This window comes from Myotis davidii, unplaced genomic scaffold (genome assembly GCF_000327345.1).
Source record: "Myotis davidii unplaced genomic scaffold, ASM32734v1 scaffold1832, whole genome shotgun sequence".
Classification (NCBI taxonomy): domain Eukaryota; kingdom Metazoa; phylum Chordata; class Mammalia; order Chiroptera; family Vespertilionidae; genus Myotis; species Myotis davidii.
The window spans coordinates 475,352-482,052 of record NW_006283151.1 but is presented as its reverse complement, the minus strand read 5'-3'; the positions used below and the strand labels follow the sequence as shown (position 1 = coordinate 482,052).

At 39.7% G+C, this 6,701-nt stretch overlaps 1 protein-coding gene across 3 annotated transcripts in view; it reads right to left on the bottom strand.

The window, feature by feature from the left end:
• CLCN3 (chloride voltage-gated channel 3) overlaps positions 1-6,567 on the bottom strand; it is a 78,040-nt gene extending 71,473 nt beyond the window's left edge. For 2 of the 3 annotated variants that reach the window (XM_006753489.2, XM_015563084.1), the window contains exon 1: positions 6,055-6,567. The gene's annotated coding sequence lies outside the window, so the exon portion shown is untranslated. The remainder of the gene's footprint in view (positions 1-6,054) is intronic. The other variant, XM_006753491.2, reaches the window with a different exon arrangement.
• Between the last annotated feature and the right edge of the window lie 134 nt (positions 6,568-6,701).

The following is a 6,701-nucleotide window of genomic DNA, read 5'->3' as shown; positions in this document are numbered from 1 at the left end:
ATTAAATCAATTTTTCTCACTGAATTGTTTTTATTTACATTGACTATCCTTCATTACTACTGTTAAACCTTTTTTTTAAGAATAGTTTATTAATTTTTAGAGAGAAAAAGAGGAAGGGAGAAGAGAGAAACATCAATCTGAGAGCACAACATCAACCGGCTGCCTCCTGCACACTCCCTACCGGGCATCGAACCTGGAACCCAGGCACGTGCCGTTTTTTTTAAGAATAGTTTATTAATTTTTAGAGAGAAAAAGAGGAAGGGAGAAGAGAGAAACATCAATCTGAGAGCACAACATCAACCGGCTGCCTCCTGCACGCTCCCTACCGGACATCGAACCTGCAACTCAGGCATGTGCCCTGACCGGGAATCAAACCAGCAACCTTTTGGTGCACAGGATAATGCCCAAACAATGGAGCCAAACTGGCCAGGGATCAGAGTCATTTATTAATTCATTCAGCAACCATTTACTCAGCAGCTAGCATATACCAGGCACAAAACCAGGTGCTGAGGTAATAAATATGGTCTCTATTCTCAAGGTAGTGAAGGTGAAAGACATACAAATAACTATAGTATGATATGATAAGTACCACAGGAGAGGTATATACAAGGTACTTAACACTAAAAAGGAACAAGCATGCCGCCTGGGAAAATCTGTGAACACTTAGTAACAAAGGGAAAGTTTCAGCTGAGCATTGAATGATTAGGATGAGTTAACTAGGGTAAGTATGTAAGATTAAAAGACAATACAGGCACACAAAAAAAGTGCAAAAACTGGGCAGTATCATAACAAAATCTCCTTGGGTAGCTTATAGAAGAGAAGAGGGAGGAAACTAAAGAGTAGCTGGAGAGGTAAACACAGGCCAGATCAAAAAGGAAAGGTTGCCCTAGCTGGTTTGGCATCAGCCTTTGGACTGAAGGGTCATGAGTTCAGTTCCAGTCAAGGGCATGTACCTCGGTTGCAGGCTTAATTTCCAGCCTCCATTCAGGATGCCTGCAAGAGGCAACCAATCAATGTGCCTCTCTTCCATCGATGTTTCTCTCTGTCTCTCCCCCTCCCTTTAACCTCTCTAAAAATCAATGGAAAACATATCCTTGGATGAGGATTAACAAACAAACAAAAAAGAACGGGCTCATGTCATGCTAAGGAACTTATTTACTCATTATACACATGGGAAACCACTAAGAGTTTTAAAAAAGAAACCACATGATCAGATATAAATTTTAGCAGACCAATTCTAGCAGCAGTGTGGAAGACAGATTAGAAGTGCAAGAGACTGAAGGACTAAAGATAAGGAGAAAAGTTAGGTAACCCTTATTCTAGTACACCATTGAACAATCCTCCTACATAATAAAAGGCTAATATGCAAATTGTCCCCCCAGGAGTTCAACCGACCGGGAGTTCTACGGCTCACTATGATATGCACTGACCACTAGGGGGTGGCGCAAAATGAAGGAAGGCCCCGGCTGGCAGTCAGCAGCCAGGGGAAGGAAGGCCCCGGCCAGCAGCAGCAGCTGGGGGAAGGAAGGCCCCAATCGGCCCTGATTGCCAGCCAGACCTAGGGACCCTACCAGTGCATGAATTTCGTGCACCGGGCCTCTAGTTCTAAACATAAGATAGTGAGTTGTCTCATTATTATTAATAATTTCTGAATAATATACCTGCCTTTTATCTTCTTGGGATAAAGGTAGCCTGTATTCTGTACAATTACTGAGGTACATGCCCTTGACTGGAACTGAACATGCCCTTGTGACTGGAGCCTCACCAGGCGGTGGTGGCAGGAGCCTCTCTCGCCTCTGCGACAACGCTAAGGACCCCGAGGGGTCCCGAGCTGTGAGAGGGTGCAGGCACGACCAATGTCGTGCACCGGGCCTCTAGTACTGAAATAAGACCAATATGGAGGAGTAGAACGCATTTTGAGAAATATTTAAGAGGATGTGTTAACTAAAATGTGGGAACGGTGAAGAAGAAATCTAAGGTATCTGCTAACTTTCTGACCTGACTAATTAATTCAAAATTGCTGAAAGAAACAAATGTTTTTCTCCTACAGCTTGCAGGCCTCAAGATCAGAATGTTCTTTTCAACTGTAGAATTATACAACCTATTCAAGGTTATACTACAATGAAGGGAATGTAATCTAAGTTCCCAAACTGCAAACACAAAGCAGTACACCACCAGAATGGGGGTTGGGGGTAGAGCACAGAAATAGAAAGACCTTGGAAATGGGTGGCTCAGTGGCTAACAGCCTGACGTGGTACACTAATTTTTCATAGCTTCCAACAAAATTTTGTCTCACTCATAAAGAAGACCAGTCAGAACTGAGGACCATGACTAAATGTCAAAGGTATCTGGCTGGCTAGTAAACTGACAGAAAAGTATGCACAATCTGAGTGAAAGAAATTAAAATCCAACCACCCATCCACCCCAAAATGACAATTCCAAATGTCTGCAACTAAAAAGATGGATAAAAGTCTCAAGAGCAATGATGGCAGGGAAGTGAAACTGACTATATGTAAGAAGCAGTTTCATGTAAGTATTTCAAGAAATGTATGTGCTAAGTACAGGTCAAATATAAAAATATGACAATAAATTTACACCATAATTTATTCATTCTCTGTTTATAGAACAGCTACTAATATACCAGAAATTGCACAAAATATAAACAATTTTTATTGATTAGTGGCATATTTGTATAGGGTTTGCGGCTTTCAGTAATCTTCAGTATAAATTACTTTATATACTGTCCTCAAAAGGGATGTAATATTTTCCATAAATTACTATATATCCACATAATAAAAGGCAATACATGACAGATGTCACAGAAGACAGAACTGTTATAAGAGGTCAGAGAAAAGACCACATTCCACTGTATCTGAGGATGAGAAGCTTTCTTTGGAAGAGACACATGTGAGTTGGACCTTAAAAGGTAAGTAGGATTTTATGGGGCAGAGATGGGAGAAGAGGTTAACTGAATCAAAATTATTGGCATGAGTTAAGCTATGGAGCCAAGAAGACAACAATATATCTGCAGATGAGTATGTGCAGAGAACACAAGTCCAGTAAAAGGTTTCATGGTCAAATAAGCATGGGTGATAAAGCATATCCCCATCTAGAATTATAACGGCTAACAGCATAAGTAAGGTTCTTGAAAAAAAAAACTAGTAAAAATTAACTTTATAATCAAAATTTATGCAAAGTGTCTCAAGTTTATTTTACCCAGGAATGACCCCTCAATCCCATATAACATCATGAAACTAAGATTGGAACATCACAGTAGCAAGAGTTTATTCTGATGCAAATTGTCAACCCATATGACATCTGACAAGAAACTGACTACTCTCAAAAGTAATACTACTTTGATATTTTATCCTGTTAATTCTGTTAGCCAGATGCCTGAATTGCTATGCCATATACATTTTTCTTCAAAAAAGTATGCATGGATAACTGCTAAGAGAAGTCACCTGTCAGCTCTGAAGAAAATGTCCTAGATTCATAAAAATTTTAGTCATTCAAAAGTTAAATGCTAGATTATTTTAAAAGGAAAAACACACACAAATATAAGGCTCAGACTATAACAACAAATAAAGGTAAACAAAAATCCAACAAAAAGATGCTATGGAAGGCTTACACTTTGAAAACCAAATAATTTTCATGATTTTACAAGACAAACTATCAACTACTTCCCCTAAGGTCAAGAAACATATTTATTTAACTTTGTTCAAGTCAAAGTTGCAGATTAAATCTCCCCATATTTCAGCAATGCAAATAGGCTGTTTCCCCACATGGGTTCATCCTCCATTTTGTACTTAACTAAGGAACATTTATCTTTTTTTAAGAAATATATTTTATTGATTTTTTACAGAGAGGAAGGGAGAGGGATAGAGTTAGAAACATCAATGAGAAACATCAATCAGCTGCCTCCTACACACCCCCTACTGGGGATGTGCCCACAACCAAGGTACATGTCCTTGACTGAAATCAAACCTGGGACCCTTCAGTCCGCATGACAACGCTCTATCCACCAAGCCAAACCAGCCAGGGCAGGAACATTTATCTTTAAGAATCAAAATGAATCACTGCTGCAATGTTCATATACACATGTGAATGTTCATATAAAAAAAAATGCCAAAACAGGGTTTATTATAGTAGAATGAGAGTTTCAAAGAAAAAAAAAGATTTTCCAGAGTTTCTATAATTTTACATCACTTTTATAATTGGAAAAAGCAATGGACCTATCAAGCCATTCCTCTTATCCTTTTTCTTCTTCTAGGATTTTAATTAGTCCTACCTGCATTTCGAGCAAGAGCTCTGAAATCATGCCAGGCTTCAGTCTCAGTTCTGACCCTTATTGAGGCCTTGGGAAAATTAATTAAATTCTATATGCCTCAGTTTCCACATCTGTATAATGGGAACACTGGAAAGTACCTACTTCATGGAGTTGGTGTGAGAATTGAGACAATCTACAAAAACTACTTAGGAAAGATCCTGAATCACAGAATTCACTCAATAAATATTAACACTTATTATGTCATATTATGTTTTAGATCACTGCTGGTAAGTTTGACTAGAAACTTAGCTGAAAGTTCTTCAAAGTAATCATAGTGGCCAAAACCCACAGAATACTGCTTTGATATCGTAGCCACCACAGAGATCACTTCCTGAGCGGTCTGAAAATTATTACCAACATGTCACAACAGGAAATGGAAAGCCTACCACCAACATGACCTGGAAAATAGCCAATTTACTAACAAGATCATAACCTCAGCGACTCTGTTTCCTCTGAACTATATGTATGCAAAACCTGGTCAAATATTTACATTCTTAATGAGTAATATGATTGAAAACACATGCTACAACAATTTCCAAGTAACGATCTACGTACTAAACATTCATCTTCTTAAAATCATTTGACCCTTTTTTCAAACAAAGAATCAAAGTCTTTTGAGTTATTAGACATAGACATGTGGGGATCACATAAGGAATACAAATGTAGAATCACTGAAAAAAAAATATGATATTGTATGTAAGCTATGCCATAAAAAAAAAGTCTTTGAAGAGTGTGGGAGGTAGAATGTGGGAGTGGAATGAAATTTGTCATATATTCTGCCAACCATGGCTGTTTCTATTAACCAGAAGTTATAACAGCATACTCAATCTGAGAAATTCTCTGTAGATCATACCCGTTTTTCTAGCCATTCTATGCAATCAGCAGCTTTTACGATGAAAATCAACAATATATACATTAGCATTTTAACTCCTTTATGTACTCTTGAGCTACACGGTATTTTCTAGTTACTCACAAAGGCACATAAAACTGACATCAGTTAAATTACTCCCATAAAGACCTCATCAAGAAACAAACCTGCTACATTAACTTTTGGAGATGAAAAGAAAAGCCTTTCTGGGAAGATTCAACAATCAATGACACAAGCCACAATGATGGTGCAGTAACTGAATTGATTGCATAGAAAGTTTATAGTTCACAAAATTGAACTTTTGAATTCACACACACACCACAAAAAGAAATGGTATGGTCACTGTTGATTCAATTCTAACAAATACGCATAGTGTGTATGTATATTACCTTCTATGTGCTCCAGTTTTAAAATGCTATACAAATAAAGCATATGCAAAATTAATTTGAGTCTCAAGAAGCTTCTGGTCCAAGTTTAAGATCAAAACGCCAACGTTTTATATATACACACAAACTGCGTCTTGATATACACATAAACCTAAACTAAAAAGAAAAATAAGCCGATATTTACTTTAAATGTGGGCAAATTTAGCGAAAGTAAATCCCACTCTCTGACTTCCAATTTCATCTTTTCCTGGAAACTACTTCCATTCTATTCAAAAATCCTTCGACGTTTCCTGGACAAAACAGGTGAAATCTTACAGACTGTTCGAGGGTACACATCTAATTAAGGGTGGATTTAACATTATGCAGGTAAATCTATTATACGATAAACCAAGATGACAGCCCTGGTGTCCAAGTTGACCCAAAACCCGTGAACAGGGCAGCTCACAAATGTTCACTCACAGAATGCAACTCACCTTGCAGCTCAGAGGCATAGCAAAACCGGTGGCCGTTTCCTGCGCTGCCTTAGGATTCTGCATCTGTTTCCAACCGAAACCCTAGCTAAACCCCGGGAGCTCCGCCTGGTGAATCTTAACACAACCCAAACGACCAAAATTGAAGACACCTGGCCTTTTCTACGGACGAGGCTACGGAAGTTCTGCCAGGGGAGACTTTTATCTGGGTCCTCCTTCCAACACGGGAACAGCAATAAGTTAAACCCGCTTGCTTTGGGCCCTAGAGTCAACCTGTTTCTCTACCCACAATTAGAAATAAAAATCTCCAGCATCGCTTCCCTCTTAAGAGACTACCACTACACCCAATGGTCTAACTCGGGGACGAAGTAGAATGGCTTTCAATCCACCACACCCTCCTTCCTCCACACGCGGTCCCGGACGAATGTTGACTAAGGAAAAGGAGGTGCAGGCTGCGGACCAGACAGTCCCCGACCCACGGAAGGGGAAGAAAAGCAGCAGGCATCCGGAGCGCCCGACAGGTGCGTCGACGCGTGACGTCACCGCGTCGACGTGAACGGCCGTTCAGCGTCCGGCCGCCCCAACAGCTCCTCCTCCGGCCACGGTCGTAGCCGCGTCGGCGCCTATTGGGCAATGAGGGAGTAGTGGGC